This window comes from Monodelphis domestica, chromosome 4 (genome assembly GCF_027887165.1).
Source record: "Monodelphis domestica isolate mMonDom1 chromosome 4, mMonDom1.pri, whole genome shotgun sequence".
Taxonomy (NCBI): domain Eukaryota; kingdom Metazoa; phylum Chordata; class Mammalia; order Didelphimorphia; family Didelphidae; genus Monodelphis; species Monodelphis domestica.
The window spans coordinates 410,327,641-410,349,685 of record NC_077230.1 but is presented as its reverse complement, the minus strand read 5'-3'; the positions used below and the strand labels follow the sequence as shown (position 1 = coordinate 410,349,685).

Below are 22,045 nucleotides of genomic sequence, written 5' to 3'. Positions count from 1 at the left end.
AGACCACCTACAGCTGAATGCCATGCCCTGGATGTGGTCAGGCCAGGCACCACACAGTAGGACGAGCTCTGTTAGTGCCCCTTGTTATCCTTCTCCCCCAATCCCTTTCCAACTTCCCTCTTACAGCCAAGAACAATCAACACCCTCCCAAGTCTCCTGGCTCCACCCTCCCAAGTCTCCTGGCTCCCAATGTCTTCCTCACATCCCTCTTTGCAGTCACCCTACATATCCAGACTGTGGTTACATCTTGTCATCTCTACTGTCATGGCATCTCTCAGATGATCCCCCTTCTCTCCTTTTGCTCGGCTCTTGTCCTTGTTCAGGCCTATACTGTCTCTTCTGAATTATTGTGGTAGCTTTCTAATTGGTCTCCCTGCCTCTCCTATCTCTCTCCACTCTAATCTACCTTCCTCTCAGCTACAAAAGTGATGTCTGACCATGTTTCTCTCTCTCTCCTTCCTCTCTCTGAGCCCTCTCTTTCTCCCCCCTCTTCCTCCCTCCATCTCCCTCCCTCTGTCTTTTTCTGTCTCTGTCTCTCTATCTTTCTCTCTGTCTCTCTCTGTCCCCTCTCTCTCCCTTCCTCCATCCTCTCCCTCTGTCTCTTTTTCTGTCTGTCTCTCTCTGTGTGTCTCTCTCCCCTCTCTCCCTCCCTCCATCTCTCTCCCTCTGTCTCTTTTTCTGTGGGTCTGTCTCTCTCTCTCACCTCTCTTCCACCCTCCACCTTTCTCCCTCTGTCTCTCTCCCTCTGTCTCTCACCCTCTGTCTCCTTTTCTATCTCTCTCCCCTCTCTCCCTCCCTCCATCTCTCTCTCTCTCCCTCTGTCTCCTTTTCTGTCTCTCTCTCCCCTCTCTCCCTCCCTCCATCTTTCTCTCTGTCTCTCTCCCTCTGTCTCCTTTTCTGTCTCTCTCTGTCTCTCTCCCCTCTCTCTCCCTCCCTCCATCTCTCTCCCTCTGTCTCTCTTTCTGTCTCTGTCCCTATCTCTCTCTGTCCCCTCTCTCTCCCTCCCACCTTTCTCCCTCTGTCTCTCACCCTCTGTCTCCTTTTCTGTCTCTCTCCCCTCTCTCCCTCCCTCCATCTTTCTCTCTGTCTCTCTCCCTCTGTCTCCTTTTCTGTCTCTCTCTGTCTGTCTCCCCTCTCTCTCCCTCCCTCCATCTCTCTCCCTCTGTCTCTCTTTCTGTCTCTGTCCCTATCTCTCTCTGTCCCCTCTCTCTCCCTCCCACCTTTCTCCCTCTGTCTCTCACCCTCTGTCTCCTTTTCTGTCTCTCTCCCCTCTCTCCCTCCCTCCATCTCTCTCTCTCACCCTCTGTCTCCTTTTCTGTCTCTCTCTGTCTCTCTCCCCTCTCTCCCTCCCTCCATCTCTCTCTCTCTCCCTCTGTCTCCTTTTCTGTCTCTCTCTCCCCTCTCTCCCTCCCTCCATCTTTCTCTCTGTCTCTCTCCCTCTGTCTCCTTTTCTGTCTCTCTCTGTCTCTCTCCCCTCTCTCTCCCTCCCTCCATCTCTCTCCCTCTGTCTCTCTTTCTGTCTCTGTCCCTATCTCTCTCTGTCCCCTCTCTCTCCCTCCCACCTTTCTCCCTCTGTCTCTCACCCTCTGTCTCCTTTTCTGTCTCTCTCCCCTCTCTCCCTCCCTCCATCTTTCTCTCTGTCTCTCTCCCTCTGTCTCCTTTTCTGTCTCTCTCTGTCTCTCTCCCCTCTCTCTCCCTCCCTCCATCTCTCTCCCTCTGTCTCTCTTTCTGTCTCTGTCCCTATCTCTCTCTGTCCCCTCTCTCTCCCTCCCACCTTTCTCCCTCTGTCTCTCTCCCTCTGTCTCCTTTTCTGTCTCTCTCCCCTCTCTCCCTCCCTCCATCTTTCTCTCTGTCTCTCTCCCTCTGTCTCCTTTTCTGTCTCTCTCTGTCTGTCTCCCCTCTCTCTCCCTCCCTCCATCTCTCTCCCTCTGTCTCTCTTTCTGTCTCTGTCCCTATCTCTCTCTGTCCCCTCTCTCTCCCTCCCACCTTTCTCCCTCTGTCTCTCTCCCTCGGTCTCTTTTTCTGTCTCTGTCTCTCTCCATTTCGGTCTTAGACACACACAATATAAAACCCAGTGGCTCTCTGTCACTTCTAAGATCACATATAAAAATCCTTTTTATATATTTGGCATTTGGCAAGGATACATATATACTTGGTCAGCAAACATGGATTAAAGGCTTACTTACAATGTAACAAGCACTGTATAAATATGAGGAAGAAAGGCAAAAACTAGCCCTTGCCCTTTAGGAGCTCACATTCTAATGGGGGAGGTGGCAGGTACATCCAGAAGATGTGGAAGGCACTAGGTGTGAGGGGAAGCAGGGCCAGGCATGGCACAGAAGGCCGCATTTGAGTTGATCTTGAATGGAGACCAGAGAGACAGGACACTCAGACTCTGCCTGCCTGCCTTCTAGGAGCTCCTAACACAACAGGAGAGGAGGCGTGTTCAAGAAAGGCAAGTAAAAGGACAATCAGTCAACCACATAGATATTGGAGAGAGCGAGACAGAGAAAGACTAAGAGAGACACAGAGACACAGAGACACAGAGACAGATAGAGACAGAGAGACAGTATAAAAGAGACAGAGACACACAGAGACAGAGATTCAGAGAGATAAAGAGAGAGACACAGACACACAGAGAGAGAGAGAGAACTGATGATCCCAAATGCTCCCCAGCTCTGGACCGAGAGGCGATTGACTAACACTGGGAATGCCCCACCCACTGGGGGACATGGCCAATATGGGAATTTGTTTGGCTTGATTAGGCTTATATGTTAGGAGGAGACGGTGGCCTCCAGTCCTCTGTAGGAGGAGGCAGGAGGGAGAAAACTGTGACTGATAACGGGGGATGCCTCCATGGCTAGCTAACTCTGATGCCGGTCTGGCTGACCCTCGCTGGGCTCGCCTCCTATCTGAATATCCAAGAATATCTTGCTGCCCCAAAATGCCTTTCACTTGAGGCATGTATTCATGCTTTAAAAATAATAAAAATGACATTCTTTTCACATAATAAAAAAGAAAACGAGATAAGGGCTCATGGCGGGAGATAGCACAAATGAGTGCCGATAAATGGGCGGGTGGGGGAAGGGCTGAGGGAGAGAGATGAGGGAGGAGGGCCAATGGCAGGAGCATCTTGGGCTAACTGGGGACGTAGAAAGCCTCCCAGCTTTCCAAGTGGCCCACAGAGCGGAACACCAGACACCCCGCTGGCCAGTTCTAACCCCCACTCAGAGCTCGGGCTGAAGCTGAGATGGAGAGTCAGCCAGGTCCAGGCAGCATCTTCCCAGAGAGCACCGGGCTCCCCCCAGTTTCGAACTCCACAACCCAGCACAGCCAGCCATGCTTCTTGGTGGTTTCCATGGCAACCCTTGAAACCAAGAATGGGTCGCCTAGAAACTGTCCAACAGGCTCCACCCCTTCTGGATTTCCAGGGTCAACAGTGGGAAGTCTCTGAAGAAAGAAGAGAAGCCGCATCTCCTGCTGCCATCCAAGAAGTCCCATGGGTGGGCAAGGTGGACGCCGAGGGCCTCTGTGGAAAGGCCAGTTCTCTGTGCCTCTCGAAAAAAGGAGACAAGGCCCTGTCCAGCAGGTTCAGATGAATTCGGGTTAACCAGGTTTCCATTCCATTCAATAGGCATTTCTTAAACAAACAGCATCTGCCAGTGTTCTAGCCCAACAGCCCTTCCCAAGGGATCATGGGATTGAGAGTTGGCAAAGACCCGCGAGGTCCTCTAACCTAACCTTCCCACTTGACAAAGGAGGACCCAGAAAGGCCATGAAGTGCCTCTCTGAGACTCAGTTTCCATATCTGTAGAATGAAAGCAGTGGGTTAGATGACCTCCCCAAGTTTCCTTCCAGCTTCAAAAGTCTTAAGGTCCCCCTGTTCCTAACATTCGCTGATTCATTCAACAAACATCTGCATCAAAAAATGGGCAGAAAAAAAGATAAAAAGAAAGGCAAAAATCAACCAAGTCCCTGCCTTCAAAGAGCTTCCAGTCTAGTAGAGGAGAATCACATGTCAACATGGCACAATTGAGATTTGCACTGGAGGTCTCTGATTCACAGTCAGGGCTCTTATCACTAGTGTTTCTCTCAAAGCCAGAGCTTGACTCAGGGCTGGAAGGGCAAGGCCAGCTGACCTCCTTGTTATCTGCCCTTCTCCCACCTCCAGGCCTTTGCCCAGACACTCTCCTATGCCTGGAAAGTGCTTCCTATTCACTTCTCCCTTCCAAAATCCCTAACTTTCTTCAAAGCTCAACTCAAGAAGCTGCCATCTTCTAGATGAGGCTGGGGTGATTTCCATCCCCTCCCCGCCAACCTAGAAGCTAGTTCTTTTCTCCTCACCATCCCCAATTACTTTGTACTAATTCTCTACATTTAGGGGAAATACATGTGTTGTACATCTCTCTTGAGGGTGAGTAGTTCCTTAAAAACAGGAACTGGTTTTATTTCACTCAATTGTAAGCTCCTTGAGGGAAGGGGCAACCTTTAACTTAGCACAGTGCCTGGCATATTTTGTTGTTCAGTCATTTGTGTCCAACTCTTTGTGACCTCATTTGGAGTTTTCTTGGCAAGTACTGGAGTGGTATTTGTCATTTCCTTCTCAAGCTTGTTTTACAGAAGAGGAAACTGAGGCTGACTGGGTTAAGTGGCTTGATCAGGATCCTACATCTGAGGCCTGATTTGAATTCAGTTCTTCCTGATTCTAGTCCCAGCCTTTTATCTACTGTACCACCCAGCTGCCCTTGCCTGGCACATAGTAGGTACTTAACAATTGTTTAATGATTGGTTGTTTAGTTTTTCCTTGTATCCAGGGCACCTAAATTCCATGAAGATAGTAGCTATTTTTCCTTAGAGTGGGGGGACAGTTATATCTTGGTTACCCTGCACAGCTTGTTGTCTGACTCATGCTATTATTCAAAGACTGGCTGATTGATTGATTGAATGCAAGGGCTTGCTAACAAGCATTCCTTCCCCTGTATATCTTCCAGATACATTCCTCAGAAAGATACATCACAGAAATGGGGCCTCACTCAAGCACTGTGTCCAAAAGTCTTAATCAGATATCTCTTGACTGGCCAGCCAGGTGCTTGGCACTGTGGGGGAATCAAGAAGTCTAATTCAACAGGCATTTATCATGCAGAGGTATGGTCTCTGCCCTGAAGAGGCTTATGGTCTTACTTGAGAAAAGAAACAATGAGAAAACCCTTCCATGTTCAACTGAATGAAAGAAGCAGTCCAGGAAGGCTTTCTGGAGGAAATGGGATGGAAAAACACAGGTTTTGGAAGAGGAAAATCTGCACGGTTGAAAGCAGGGAAGAAAAAAATTCCCATAATGACTAAAGGCAAAGATCAAAGGCTTATAGATCTACAACTAGAATAGACCTCAGAAACCATCTAGTCCAACCCCTTCATTTTATAGATGAGGAAATGGAAACCCAAAAACAAATATGTGTATATAATATTACAAATAGTATATATTACATATTATATGAATTGATATTATATTAATAATTGTTACAATAATTAGTAATATATTGATAATTATTATAATGTATAATATATTATATATCTTTATTTCTGGGTTTCACTTGGACTGGGGTTGGACATCAGGAAACCAAAACCCAGAAAGATATGGATAGATAGATAGATAGATAGATAGATAGATAGATAGATAGATAGATAGATAGATAGATAGATGGAGAGAGAGATAGATAGATAGATAGATAGATGGATAGATAGATGGATAGATAGATAGATAGATAGATAGATAGATAGATAGATAGATAGATAGATAGATAGATAGATGGATGGAGAGAGATAGATAGATGGATAGAGATAGATAGATGGATAGATAGATAGATAGATAGATAGATAGATAGATAGATAGATAGATAGATGGATGGATGGAGAGAGATAGATAGATGGATAGAGATAGATAGATGGATAGATAGATAGATAGATAGATAGATAGATAGATAGATAGATGGATGGATGGAGAGAGATAGATAGATGGATAGAGATAGATAGATGGATAGATAGATAGATAGATGGAAGGATGGATGGATGGATGGATGGATGGATGGATGGATGAAGGATGGATGGATGGATAGATAGAAATATCTTCAGAGTATAGCACATACTCTGAAGCTATTCTCCTGACCTCCCAACCTCTACTATGTTGGATTCCAAGAGGGTGGTTGATATGTCTTCCCTCCACAAGGTTTAGAGGTAGTCCAGGGAAACAAGTAGGTATCTTTTCTAAAGCTATTATAGCTCATTAGCCCCCATCAGTGTGCTTCCTTTCAATGCTTATTCATTGAAACTTATATTTTAAAAAGAAAAGAATAGCGGGAACAGCTTATTCTTACCAACTATATGTCAACTCTTTGACTTACAGTACATATAGAGTCTGGGCTCAAAAAGTAGACTGAAGCTTAAAGGGCAGAAGAATAAAAAGGTAACAGTTCCTGAGTGCTAGAAGTTCTTTTCTCTCTTTTGTGGGTTACCCAAGAAGTTTCTTTTAGGCATGTTGTAGTTTCTGCTAGACTCTTACCTCTCTTCAGTTGTCTAAATGTGTCCCTATTTTCCAATGGGAAGTACCAAATTCTGTGGCCCAACCAAATGCATAAGGTCCTTCTTTGGTTAAAGGAAGGTAGAAAGGTGAGCAGGTAGGGAAGGATGCTGAGACCAAGGTTTCTCTCCTCCCTCTGAAACCATTCCTTCTTAGGGAACTTGGAGAGAACTGTTCTTCTTGAGGTTAGCAGACCCTCTAATTCCCTGGGTTCTAATCTTACAACCCAAGACCAATTCTTAACCAATTCCAGCTTATCCCTGGCTATCTAGGGATTCTCACCCCTCATCTAAAGTCCTTACTTGATCTCAAAAGAGACGCTAAGTCTTGTCCTCACTTATTTATAGTTACTTATAAGTGGGGTACAGTGATCAAATGATTGATTCAAAGAGTTCTTATCTGATATCAGAGCTAAATAGAGAGGGGAGATAAGATGGGGAATGATTGGTTGATTGATTGATTCAATCAGTGCCCCTTCTTATAAGTGACTTGCCCAACATCATGTGAACGGAAACCAGAAGAGTCAAGATTAAAACCCAGGTTCATTGACTCTAAATTCAGTGTTCTTTCCACTGAGCTATGCATGGAGTTGCTTGATATACCTTCCACATACATGCAGGGGACATATCTACACCAGAAGCAATAGACACCCAGAACCAAGAACCATTAAAGAAAGCTGGCCATGCTTTGAAAAATATCAGAAAGAGAAAGGACTGCCTCCGGCGGCATCTTCAGACAGCATCAATCATCAAGCAGCAGAAGGGAAAGGAGAAAATTCAAATCACTTCACAAATACCTGAGCTGATAGAAAAGCAGGAAAAAGGAACTGAGTTGTGTTTGCAAGGAATCTAAGACTGCAGGGAGGAAAAGGCTGATAGATGAGGCATAGACAAGTTCTTTTCAAGAAATGCAAGAGATGAATGGAATGTGACACTCTTCAATGATGCATAGATGAGCATGGCTGACCAGAGAGAGTCTAGATTCCAATGGCTCCCTATTACCTCCAGAATCAAATATAGAATCCATTTTGGCTCATAATGCTCTCCACAGTTCTCCTATCACTTATAGTGCTTCACTCTCTTCCATGTGTTCTACAATCCAGTCTCGTGGGCTTCCTCACTGTTCTTCTCACACCCCCCTTCCACCTCCTCTCTTTATGCCTTTGATCAGGAGGCTGCCATGTTTTCAACATTCTGCCTCCTTGTTTCCCTGTCCCCACTCAACACTTTGCTCAAACACCACATTTTCCTACTTCTGCGCCACTCCCTGTCTTCTATTCCCCAACTCCCAGCTGCCCGTGCCTTCTGGTCTAACTTCCACCCACTCTAAAAAAATCTCACTATTTTGACGTTTATCTCCTCCGGAAGAAGAAGGTAAGCTTCTTGATGGCAGGCACCACGTTTTGGCTTTTCTTTGGGTCCCCCACATTTAGCACAGAGCAGAAACTTGGGAAGCATTTGTTAATGGACTAGCCTCTAGCACACTGTCTGTGAGACTGAAATCTAATTATCTCAAGCCTGCTGAGAAAAAGAAACATAGATCTGACTAGGAGGCAGCTTCAAGAAGGGGAGGTTTCCCTGGTTAAGTTGGAAAGAAATGACAACGCACCTGCATAGGCTACTTCTGTCTGTGTTAAGGTACAGAACCCAGAATGGAAAATGACTGACTTCTTCTGTCTTGTATAGCCAGAGTTCTGGATTCAGTGTTAGGAGCCCTGTTTTAGGAAAGGCATGAATAACCTGGGCCATATCCAGAGGAGGCCATCCAGGACATTGAAGGACCATGAAATACTCATACTATATGAGGATTAATTGAAGTACTAGGAATTTTAGCTTGGAGAAACAAAGAATTAGAGAGATTGGGGTTAGGAGGGATGATAGCATAGACTCGAGGAGGCTAGGTGGCTCATGAATAGAGAGCTAGGTGTAGAAATGGGAGGTCTTGGGTTCAAATCTATCCTTAGACACTTCCTTGCTGTATGACCCTGGACAAGTCACTTAACCTCCATTGCCTAACCCTTATCATCCTGTCTTGGAACCAATACTTAATATTGATTTTAAGACAGAAGGTATGGGGGTGTAAAAAATTTTTTTAAGAATTAGACCCATCCCACAGCAAGATTCTCCTTTATGATATATCCATTATAGTCAGTGATCATTCAGCCTCTACTTAAAGTCTGTTGAAATAGACAGGGCACTGTAATAGGAAGCAGGTTCAAATTCTGCCTCAGATACAGCCTACTTATGTGATACTTTATCTCTATAAGCTCCATTTCCTTAAGTCTGTTAAGGAGGTTGAGTTTGATGGCTTCTAAAGTTCTACTTGACTTTTAATCTATGATCATGGGACATCCAAAGAGAGAGAGAGCTAACCTCTACCCAAAGAAGCCCATTCCACTTTGTGGTTATTCAGTATTTTTAGTCATGTCTGACTCTTTGTGACCCTATTTGGAGTTTCCTTGGCAGAGATACTATAATGGTTCACCATTTCCTTTTCCATTTTCCAAGTAAAGAAACTGAGGCAAACAGGGTGACGTGACTTACCCAGAGTCACACAGCTAGTGAATGTCTGAGGCCAGATTTGAACTCACAAAGATGAGTCTTCTGGATTCTAAGGCTGGTACTTTATGCATAATACCACCACCTAGCTGCCCCATCCCACTTTAGGACAGCTCTAATTGTTAGGATGGTTTTTCCCCTCAACATCAAATCTCACTCCATCTTTCTTTCCACTTTGTTATTGTCTTTGGAGCCATAGCTGGACAAAGCTAATCCTTCTTTCAAGAGATAGTCATTCAACTACATATTCTCCCTTGCCTTTTTTGTTTACATTCTCAGTTTCTTCAACTAATCCTAATATGGTAGGAATTTGAGATCCTTCTCCATCCTAGTTATCTTTCTCTGGACATTCTCCTGCTTTTCAACACTCTTCCTAAACAGTGAAGTCTAGAACCAAACACAATGCTCCAAATATGTTCTGGCCATGAAGTCTGGTCCATACTTACAATCACTTTCTGGTACCAGACACCATGTCATTCTTTTTTTTTACCTTATTCTTTTTAAACCCTCACCTTCCATCTTGGAGTCAATATTGTGTATTGGCTTCAAGGCAGAAGAGTGGTAAGGGCTAGGCAATGGGGGTCAAGTGACTTGCCCAGGGTCACACAGCTGGGAAGTGTCTGAGGCCAGATTTGAACCTAGGATCTCCCATCTCTAGGTCTAGCTCTCAATTTACTGAGCTACCCAGCTGCCCCCCATGTCATTCTTCCTTAATACAATCTATGAAATTATTTTTGGACCACTATTATCACACAGTGATCTATAGGTCACTAAGACCTCCAGATCCTCTTCAGATATGCTGCCATCTAACCATATCTAGTATAGACTTCTCTTTCTTTACTTATGAAGCTAATTTTCTTAGTCCACGAATATGACATTACATATATACTCATCATTTCATCTTATGGAGCTTTCCCCCGTTTTATATGCTACATACCGCTAAATCGCGTCTATGCTCCATGGCAATGCTGAGATTCGATGATTCTACTTCTCCCCTGAAGGGAATAAATTTCACTCAATCAACCCTACTTCTTCTCCTGCCCTCTCCTATGACAATGGCATCTAGCTGTCAGATCAAGTCCGAGAGCAAAGCAGACAAGTAGTCAAAGCCATGTGCACACCCACTGTGCCCCAGCTGGTCCCTCGGATAGAAGCCAGGGTCTAACATCTGGCCCTCAGAATGTCCAGACAGACAGTCCTGGGACCAGGTGGCTGCTTTCTTTTATCTAAAAAAAAGGAGGCTTTTGCTCTCTGCCTTGCTGTCTCTTCCTCTGTTTCTGAGCCAAAATTCAGCAAGACACGGGAAACTCACTTGAAAACCCTCAGACTTCAAGAACATCACTGGCTCGGCTTTGTATTGGGGCCAAAATGCTGCCTGGTGTTCCTATTCTCCAAACGACTTGTCTGGTCCTCCGGAGGCCAAGGGGGATGTTGTCTGCTCACCCCGGCCAAGTGGCCTCCTCAGGGAGTACTCAAGGTTTTGATGAGCCCTCGAATCTCTCTATCCTGACACCCAGGAGCCAAAGGCCTTCCTGCCAATGAGTCTTTGCCACCTTCTAGTCCAGGTCCTCTCATTTGGAAGCCTTCCTGCTGAGGGACTGGGAAAGACGCCAGCTTCTGGCCCCGATGCCAGGGAAGTCCTCTCTTCACTAAGAAATCAGAGCTTTGGGCAATAGTCCAGGGTGATTCCTAACAAAGAGCTGTCCAAGAGGTAGTGAGTTAGAGAATCACAGAATTTCAAAGTAGAAAGGAAAATCAATGGCCAGTTAGTCCAAGCCCTCCCCAAAAAGAGGAATCCCCACTAGAGCATCCCCAGTGAGAAGACAACCTGGCCTCTGCTGGAAGACCTCTGAGAAGAAGGTATGACCTCTCAAGGCAGCTCATTCAACTTGAGGATCATTAGAAAGGGACTGCTAGGTGGCACAGTGGATAGAGTGTGAGTTCTGGAGAAGGAAGCCCTGAGTTCAAGTCTGGCCTAACTGTGTGACCCTGGGCAAGTCCTTTAACCCTGTTGGCCTCAGTTTCCTCATCTGTAAAATGAGCTGAAAAAGGAAATGACAAAATACTCCAGTATCTTTGCCAAGAAAACACCAAATGAGGTCCCAAAGAGTCAAACACAACTAAAACAACTGATTCCAACAAAATCACTAGGAAAGTTTTCCTGATGTCAGGACTAAAGCTTCTTTTCTATGTCTCTTACCCATTGCTTCTGGTCCTGCCCTCTGGGACCAAGCCAAAAAAAGAAAAGAAAAAAGGCATTAATCCCTCTTCCACAGGAAAGCCTTTCAAATACTTCACTACAGCTACCATGCTTTTTTATGTTTTCTTCAGGCTAAAAGGAGTTCCAGAAAAGGAGTCTCAGATGACATGAATTTTCAGCTCCATAACTCTTACCCTTGACTTCCCTATTTGGGACCCCAGCCATGTGATCAATTATATCTGACCAATAATCATTTCCTCTACTACCCATTCACTACTCCCATTCCTTCCGGCTCTGAAGACATCATCAATCGCTTCTACCATTATTAATAGGGAATGTATTTCATCTTTAAAAACATACACACACATACACTCCTCCCTGGACATCATTTCCCTTTGAGTGTAGTAGATCCCTCTTAGACTGTAAACTTCTTGAGATGTGCATTTTTTGGATGTGGCTAATAAGGGAATTTATTTTGTTTGTGGAACCCGGGGCTCAAGTTTGGCTTTTGGGTAAGCCTTTCTTCATTGTAGAGAGAATGATGATTGAATGCTCCATGACTGTATGAGGGAAGGAGCTAGTGAGAGCTTGAGAGAGGAGAGATCCCGATTCCTTTTGTATCAAGAGATTTGATGTTTGGTTCCAGGCTCTCTCCTGATAAAACTCTGAGTGAATGAGTTCTCTCCCTGGGAGGGAACTATCTGACTTCCATCAAAATAGAGAATCCCAAAGGGCAGATAGATGGTTCAGGGAATTGAAAGTCAAAGCTACTGAGGTACCACCTTACACCTAGCAGATTGGCTAACATGACAGCAAAGGAAAGTAATAAATGTTGGAGGGGGTGTGGTAAAATTGGGACACTAATGCATTGCTGGTGGAGTTGTGAATTGATACAGCCATTCTGGATGGCAATTTGGAACTATGCCCAAAGGGCACTAAGAGACTGCCTGCCCTTTGATCAAGCCATAGCACTGCTGGGTTTGTACCCTAAAGAGATCATAAGGAAAAAGACTTGTTCAAAAATATTCACTGCTGTGCTCTTTGTGGTGACAAAAGTTGGAAAATGAGGGGATGCCCTTCGATTGGGGAATGGCTGAACAAATTGTGGATCTGTTGGTGGTGGAATACTATTATGCTCAAAGGAATGATGAACTAGAGGAATTCCACATGAACTGGAAAGACCTCCAGGAATTGATGCAGAATGAAAGGAGCAGAACCAGGAGAACATTGTACACAGAGACTGATACACTGTGGCACAATTGAATATAATGAACTTCTCTATAAGTAGCAATGCAATGATCCAGGACAATTCTGACAAACCTATGAAAAATAACGCTATCCACATGCAGAGAAAGAACTGTGGGAGAAGAAAAACAAATGCTTGATCACATGTTTCAATGGGGATATGATTGGGGATATAGACTGTAAATGATCTAATGCAAATATCAATAATATGGAAATGGGTCTTGATCAATGACACATGTAAAACCCAGAGGAATTGCTCATTGGCTATGGGAGGAGGGGAAATAACATGAATCTTGTAACCATGGAAAAATATTCTAAATCAATTAATTACATAAAATTTTCAAAAAAAAAGAGCTAGACTGTGCTCTTTGTGGTGACAAAAAAATGGAAAATGAGGTGATGCCCTCCAATTGGGGAATGGCTGAGCAAATTGTGGTATATGTTGGTGATGGAATATTATTATGCTGAAAGGAATAATGAACTGGAGGGATTCCATGTGAACTGGAACAACCTCCAGGAACTGATGCAGAGTGAGAGGAGCAGAACCAGGAGAACGTTGTACACAGAGACTGATACACTGTGGCACAATCAAATGTAATGGACTTCTCCATTAGTGGCAATGCAATGATCCAGGACAATTATGAGGGACTTTTGAGAAAAAAAATTCTGTCCACATCCAGAGAAAGAATGATGGGAGTAGAAATGCAGAAGAAAAAGAACTGCTTGATCACATGGGTTGATGGGGATAGGATTGGGGATGTAGACTCTGATCACTATAGTGCAAATATCAATAATATGGAAATAGGTCTTGATCAATGACACATGTAAAACCCAGTGGTTGGCTACAGGAAGGGGATGGGAGGAGGGGAAGAAAAGAACACAAATCATGTAACCATGGAAAAATATTCTAATGTTAAATAAAAATTAAAAAAAAATTCAGGGCTAGAGATAGGAAGTCCTGGATTCAGATTTGACCTCAGACATTTCCTAGCTGTGTGACCCTGGGCAAGTCACTTGTCCCCAACTACCTAGTCCTTACTGTTCTTCTGCCTTGGAACCAATATGTAGTATTAATTCTAAGAAGAAAGATAAGGGTTAAAAAAACTCATCTCTAACATCCATTGGGGACTAACTGAACAAACTGTGATACAGGAACAGAAATGAACACTCCTGTGTCATTGGAATGACAATGGTGAGGACTACAGAAATGCTTGGGAAGACTTGTCTAGTATAGAGTAAAGGAAGCCAAACCAGGGAAACAACATACCCAATGACTGCAACGACACGATCAGAAAGAATAATGCCCAAATCATCAAAAGGGAATGTTGGGAAAGGACAGTGTTCTGTACCAGATCACAACTACTTTGAGTGATGAGAATTCACCCCTGCTAAAGAGCTAACGAACTGCATGGTAGGGTGGAAGGAATGTGGAATTTGTAATCGGGAGACAATGGACTCTGAGAAGTCCATGATGCCAGTTGGAAGGGATCTCGGACACAGTCTAGTGGTCCCATAGAACCTCATATCAGTCATACAGCCTTTAAGCCCTCCAGTGAAGGTGACCCTGTGACATCCCAAACAATCCATTCCATTTTGGCATAACTCATTGGCGAGCCTAAATCTTCCTCTTTGCAACAGTCGCCTATTATTCTTGGTCCTTTCCCTTGGGGGCCCATGAGAGCCACTCAGATTCTTCTTCCAAATGAGAAAGTTTCAGATATGTAGAGATGCCCATCATACTTCACCACCCTGTCTCCCACCAGGTCTTCTCTTCTCAAGGCTATGTATATACCTAGATCCTTCAACCAATGCTCATATAGCATGAATTTGTGAACTAGCCTGGGTGCCCTCCTCTGGATTTGGTCCAGCTTAGTCAATATGGTGCCAAGCATTTATCAAGCACCTACTATGTGCCAGGCACTGTGCTAAGTGCTGAAGATATAAAAGTAAGGTGAAGTCTAACAGGAAAGATGGCACACAGATAACTATGTGCAAACAGGGTGGGGAAAAAAAGGTAAACTGGAGATAAGCCACTGAGAGAAGGCTCTTGCATCAAAGATTATCAAGAAAGACTTCTTCCAAAGGAGGAGACATTCACTGAGGCTCGAAGGAAGAAAGACAAGAAAGGGATATCAGAGGAGAACAAATGCAATGTTCTTCGGAGATGGTGGCAACCAGAGTCAAACTTGATCTTCTGGTAGTGAAAGAAGGACTGAGGATAACTGGACTTTCTCTTCCCCAGGCCTGGATATAATGCCTCTCTGAACATTACTTAAGAATGGATTAGTCAAGGGGGCAGTTGGGTGGCTCAGTGGACTGAGAGCCAAGTCCAGAGATGGGAGGTCCTGGGTTCAAATTTGGCCTTAGACATTTCCCAGCTGTGTGACCCTGGGCAAGTCACTTAACCCCCATTGCCTAGCCCTTACTGCTCTTCTGCCTTGGAACAAATGCATAGTATTGATTCTAAGATGGAAGGTAAGGGTTTAAGTGTTTGATCCAATAATGCCACTGGGTCTGTATCCCAAAGAGATCATATAAAAGAGAAAAGACCCACTTGTACAAAAATATTTCTAGTAGCTCTTTTCATAGTGGCAAAGAATTGGAAACTGAGGGGATGTCCATCCATTGGGGAATGGCTGAACACATTGTGGTACGTGTTGGTGATGGAATACTATTGTGCTGTAAGAAGTGATAAGCAAGATGATTTCAGAAAAAAAAAGCTGGGAAGATCTACAGGAACTGATGCAGAGAGAAATAAGCAGAACCGGGAGAACATGGTACACAGTAACAATATCGGACGATGATTATCTGTGAAAACATGGCCAGCAATGCACTGATCTGGGACAATCCTGAAAGACTTATGATGGAAAATGCCATCCACTTCCAGGGACTGACCTATTGGAGCTGTCTTTCCCATCAGTGTATCTTTGATTTTATTTGGGGTTTTGGTTACATATAAGCATGTTCTTCCAACAACAACCAATATGGAAGTATGTTTTGCTTTACAAAAATAACAATTTTTAAGGAATAAAATTTAAAATTTAAAAATAACTATTATAAGTGAAGTTTTTGGTCAGCTTTAGAGATAAGCCAGCACTAGGTTGGTCTGGCCCCCACCTGAAGGACTCACATGCTCCCACTCCACCTTTAGATGGTCTGTGTGTTGGAAATTTATCCCTAATATTAAGCCAAGCCCAAATCTACCTCTCTGAAAGTGCCACCTTTCCAGCAGGGCAAAAGCAGTGCAGGGAAAGCCTATTTGGGTGACTGACAGACTAGGATGGCTCAGTGGACAAAGTACTGGATTCCAATCCTATCTTGAACTTTCATTGGCTGGGTGCCTTAGGGAAGTCCCTCAGCCTCTCTGGGCTTCAGCTTTCTCTTCTTTAAGATGAAGGACTCAGGTTAGATACTGTTTCCAGCTCTAGATCTTGCCCCATCACAGTGCTGTTGGAAATATCCTGGATTCAGGGTCAGAACATCTGATTCTGTCAATTACTCTGTCCATGATGACCTTGTTCATGCTCTTTTGTTCCCCTGAGCCTCAGTTTCCTTCTGTGTAAAAAGAGGAGGCAGTCCAGCCTGATCTCTGAGTTTCCCTCTATCTTTAAACCTTCCATCCTATGGTCCTTGTCCATCATTTCCAACTCTGGTCAGAGTCAGGCTCTCTCTTCTCTTTCACAACCTCCCCACCAAACAAACACCTAGGAGAAATATCTCACTCCCTCCTCCAGGGGCAGATCAACACCAGCAATGGGGACCTGCCCATAGCAATCTCAAGAGCCACCACCAGGGGGCACCAACCCCCTTCTTTACCCCCAAAGGAGGCAAGGTGAATTTGGATAATTAGATGGGAAGATTCTGGATTAAGATTCCTTGTTAATGGTTTATTTCCTCCCCACCCAGCACAGACAAGTCTCCTCTGCCTAGAGGGCAATCGCATTCTTTCAGAGGGGGAGCTCCGAGCTCCCCCAGCAGAGTTCTTTAAAGGGAAATAGTCTGGGCTGTACCAGGCTGAATGGGTGCTGGCCACTTGGAGGAGTGAGTTGTGGTCCGGTGCAAAGGACCCTGGGAGGTTCAGGATTATAGAATCTCATGGAAGGGACCCCAGTAGGCACCCTGAGCCCCCCTATCATCAGTTTCCTGGCCCCCCTCCTCATCAATGAACTTTATTATTAGCTGAGTGCATATGATGTTCTCTTGTGGAATATAAACTCCATGAGGGCAGAGGAGGTCAGGTTTCCCCAGGACCTAGCACATGCAGGAGCTTAAGAAATGAGAGACAGAGGGGGCAGCTGGGTAGCTCAGTGGATTGAGAGCCAGCCCTAGAGACGGGAGGTCCTAGGTTCAACGGGAGGTCCTAGGTTCAAATCTGGCCTCAGACACTTCCCAGCTGTGTGACCCTGGGCAAGTCACTTGACCCCCATTGCCTAGCCCTTACCACTCTTCTGCCTTGGAGCCAATACCCAGTATTGACTCCAAGACGAAAGGTAAGGGTTTAAAAAAAAAAGAAATGACAGAGTGGTGAGCTTGTAAATGTGCTAGATTTGGGGCAGCTGGGTAGCTCAGTGAATGGAGAGCCAGATCTAGAGATGGGAGGACTCAGGTTCAAATGTGACCTGAGACACTTTCTAGCTGTGTGATCCTGGGCGAGTCACTTAACCCCCTCTTCTGCCTTGGAACCAATACACAGTATCAATTCTAAGACTGAAGGTATGGAATTTAAAAGTCTTTTTTAAAAATAGCTGTTAAAACATATTATAATATTTTATATTAAATTTAATATTTAATATTTGTATTTAAAAATAAAATATATAAAATTTATATTTTGTTTATATTTCAATTTTTATGTTTACATTTTAAAATATATAAAAATAAAAATAAATTAATAGTTATAAAAATAAAATATCTTTTAAATTTTTAAAAAATTAAAATGTTAAATTTCAATTAGATTAAAATTTAAAAATTTTAATTAAAATGTTAAAAATAAAAATAACTGTTCATATGTGTGCAGAGGTAGAAAGAACCTTAGAAATGATCCAGTCCAAATGCCTCATTTTACCAATGAGTTATTGAGGTCCTAAGAGAGGTGAGGTTCACAAAAGTAATACCTAAGATTTGAATCCAGGTCCCGGGACTCTAAAATCCAGAGTTTTTCCCAATGGGTTTGAAGTGAATCCAGCTGCCTAGGTAAGTAAAGGATCAGCCTTTGGGTTTTCACAGGAGAATGACTTTCTGGGTCACAGGCATTCTCAAAGACTACCACTGAAGGCATGGAGGTGTTAGAAGGTGCACCCACATAGATCACAGAAGAATTAAAAGAAGGACCAGTGAGAATCTGGAGCTCAGTTCAGAGAGGGAAAGCAACCCTATGGAAGTCCCACAGCGCTTCCCTCCCCACCTTTCTTCCCCACTTCCCTGGATGGCTCTGAAATCCCGATGAGATGCCAAGGAGGAAATCAGACAAGATCTGAAAAAGGAAAGGCATGCCTGCTTTTCATCATGAGGATGAGGTGAGGGCAGGGCGCCATGCCTTCCCAGGCTGGCTCACCTCCTCCACAGATGGGTCTCTGATCAGGCAGCCCCAACAGCCTCCTTCCTCGTTCCTCCTACACCCCAACTGCCAGGAGGCTCCCGAGATGCATCCCAGAGGCAGCTCGGTGCCATGCACGGGTGCCCAAGCACAGGAGGAGTCCCTGGCTGCTCTGGCTCAGGGATTGGGTCCCACCCTGGGTAGCTGCCTTCCCACCCCCATTCCTCTCACTCCTACCTTCTCAGGGAGGAGAGAAAGAGCAGAAAATCCACATGTCATGCTCTGACTTTAGGGAGACTGATGGGAGACTGAGAAGATGCCAAACATGGCCACAGAAACAAAGAATAGGCTGACCTCGAGCTCTACCATATTAAATCGCTCCAGGTAAATGGATTCAATCCAAGGCTACAAGCTTGTCCATTCATCCTCTTCTAGTCCACTCCTGAATGCACAGTAAGAAAGAAAGTATATGGAATCTGGAGTCTCAAGACCTGAGTTCAAATCCCAGCTCTGCTACTTCCTCCCTGGCAAACACATGCAAATCACTTCTTTGCCTTCTCTGGGCCTCAGTTTCCCCATCTAGAAAATGAAAGGGGTGGGCTTGATGACCTCTAAGCCCCCCCCCACTCTAAATCCTATGAGCTCTCTTCAGAGAACCTAGCACTGCCTATTCAAAGTCTAGTTGGAACCTCCCCCTCTCTGCTCCCCTCTCTCTCCACTGCCACTTTCCTAGAGGCTTCTCGGGGTCTAAGCATCCCTGTGCCAATCTGGACTCTGAGGAGGGGCAGGCTTCCTCCCCCTAGCCCAGTCTCCTTCCTCTGGCCAGCTCCTAGTTAATTGCTCCTCTTCCAAACAAGTTTTTCTTCTACCAGATTTGCAGATTAGAGGGTTGAGACCCCTGCCCTCCTCCTCCCACTCCTTCCCTGGGGCTGGGGAAGATTTATCACCCCAGACACTAAGAGAAAAACAGGAAGAAAGGGGGGCCCAGAGGCTTGGTTTGCTTCAAGAGTTCACAGGATTGTGGAGACCTTAGAGGCCACTTTCCACTCCTTTATTTTACAAATGAGGAAACTGAGGCTCATGAGGTGATGACTTGCCCACAGTCTCCTAGGCTATGGGTGTCAGAGTAAATTGGATCTCAGGTTCTCTGGCTCCAAATCTAACCCTCTTTCTACTGCATCACAAGTGTGTTTTGCATTACAGAGCATTCAAAGGGGAGCAGCTGGGTGGCTCAATAGATTGAGAGCCAGGAGGTCTTGGGTTCAAATTTGACCTCAAACACTTCCTAGCTATGTGACCCTCGGCAAGTCACTTAATTGCCATTGCCTAGCCCTTACCTCTCTTCTGCCTTGGAACCAATATATAGTATTGATTCTAAGAGAAGGTAAGGGTTTAAAAAAAAAGTTTTAGGGTAATTTTAACTATTTAAAACTCAAGATTGCACTAAGACTTTTGGGATGCCCGATATAAGTAGAAGAAAGTCTGTCCACTGCCTGGGTGACCTCTAAGGTTCCTTTAAACCCTAAAATATTTGGAGTTGTTGAGTCATGTTTGACTCTCTAGGATTCTATTTTGGAGTTTTCTTGACAAAAAATACTGGAGTAGTTTGCTATTTCCTTCTCCAGTTCATTTTACAAATGAGGAAACTGAGGCCACCTTTTTTTGTTAATTTCGAAGCATTTATATTTCAGATCCCCTTCCCCAAAACAATATGACTCCAAACAAGAGTCATCCAAAGAAGATACAAACACAAGAGTCAAATGTCTCCTGAACCAATGCTTACCAAAAAACAGGAAATAGTACATGGGATTTCCAAACAGGACCTGCAGCACCTACTAATGTCTGACTACACCATCTCTAGAGCCCTTAAAGGTTTGTAACTATCCACTCCTTGAGGGAAGGGAATGCTGGGATCTTTCAGCTTTTTATCCCAAGTGCATATCGCAGTGCTTGGCATAGCTGGAGTTGTTGAGTTGCGTTGGACTCTCCATGATCCTATTTTGGAGTTCTCTTAGTGAAAATACTGGAGTGGTTTGCCATTTCCTTCTCCAGTTCATTTTACAGTTGAGGAAACTGAGGCAAACAAGGTTAGGTGACTTGTCCTGAGTCACATAGCTAGTAAGTGTCTGAGGCTGGATTTGAACTCAGGAAGAGGAGTTTTCCCAACTCCAAGAGTAGCATTCTGTCTATTGTGCCACCTAGCTGTCCCATTTTGGTATCAAGCATTTAATTAATGCCCATTATCTGAGTGAGCGGGCAGCTAAGTGGCTGTCCCAGCTCTAAGATCATGAGAGCTATGTCTAATCACTCCCAAGTGTGTGGTACGACCAGATTCTGGAGAAGCACTGCCATGCAAACGACTGGTTTGACTCGTCCCCTTTTTGTGACATTCCAGAGGCACCCTCTCCAAATGGGCGACAGAAGAAGACCCAGATCCATCCAGGCTTCGAGCTCATGGCCCATTAAAGTAATTATATTAGCCCGGCTCTCACCGTGGCCTTGGCCAGTGTCTCTACTGGGAGCAACCTCTTGGGAGTCCCTCTTAATGGATTCAGGAAAGGAAGCCCTTCCTGGTTCACCTGTGCGTGTGAACCAGTGAGCTCGGCCAAAGAGGAAAGTCGACCCAGTGACCCATCTGAGCAAGCCCGGGACTTCCTGATCCTCCGCCCCAGTCCCTGCAGAGATGTTCATCTGACACAGCCCCACTCAGGAGAGAGGAGGCAGGCACTGGCTGCAGCCAGGGATGGGGGGACATCAGGACAAGAGGAAATAGCAACGATTGCCGTCATCCCATTGGGAGAGCCCCAGCTGCCCACAGCGGCGGGATCCAACACGAGGATTCTCCAGCTTTCGTGTGTGTGCCCTGGCCACCTCTGGCAGGCTGGGGAAACCTATGGATCTTCCCAGAATCGTGTTTTTAAATGGGAAACATAAACTAGATAGAACTGTAAAAGAAATCATTAGAGTGAAATGGTCAAAATATAAAAAATGAATAAATGAAACACATTCATGGACTCAAGTCCCCTGTTCCAGTCCAAAGAGACCTGGGCTGGAGATCAAAAGGATTCAAGATTTAAATCCCACTTCTGACACTTACTGTGTGACCCTAGGCAATCTACATAGCCTCTCTGAGCCTGTTTCTAACCCCATAAAATGGGGGTGGTAATACTTGAAATATCTAACTCTCAGGGTTCTTGTGAGAAAAGAGCTAGCCTCAAAGTGCGATGGAAATGGAGCAGCTAGGTGGCTCGATGGATAGAATGTCAGACCTGGAAGTAAGGAGGCCCTAGGTTCAAATCTGGCCTCAGCTGGGTCCTAGCTATGTAGCCCTGGGCATGTCATTGCCTAGCCATTGTCACTCAATGATTAGTACTGAATCTAAGTCAGATGGCAAGAGAGGTATAACAGAAATGTGAATTACTGTCATGATTCTCCCTGGCCTCAATCCATGACTTCATACAGTGATATCACAGTTCAATACAGGAAGCTTCAAGTCTCTGCTTTGATCAACTAGGCACAGAGATGTGAGCATCCAAACCCTGTTCCTGAATAGCAAAAGAGAGGCAGAGATGGATTGGGGGTGAGGAAGATAGACAGACAGACAGACAGAGACAGAGAGACAGACAGACAGACAGACAGAGATGGAGAGGGAGAGGGAGAGGGAGAGGGAGAGGGAGAGACAGACACAGACACAAAGAGGCAGACAGAGAAAGGGAGGGACAGACAGAGATAAGAGAGAGAGAGAGAGAGAGAGAGAGAGAGAGAGAGAGAGAGAGAGGACAATGAATAAAGAGAGGGAGAGACAGACGATGGATAAATGGAGAGAAATGGATAGCTGTATATATAGACATAGAGAGATAGATGGGGAGCTAAATTTGATTCCATTAGTATTTATTTATTTATTTATTGAAGTTTTTAAGACATTATTTTATTTG

General features: G+C 44.7%; 1 protein-coding gene and 1 non-coding gene across 2 annotated transcripts in view; both read right to left on the bottom strand.

Moving 5' to 3' along the window:
* Positions 1 to 22,045, bottom strand: part of LOC130453919 (multiple epidermal growth factor-like domains protein 6) — a 221,608-nt gene that overhangs the window by 45,080 nt on the left and 154,483 nt on the right. The window lies entirely within an intron of this gene.
* MIR551A (microRNA mir-551a) lies at positions 3,354 to 3,436 on the bottom strand. The gene has a single exon (NR_034995.1). It is a non-coding gene; the product is annotated as a microRNA mir-551a (primary transcript).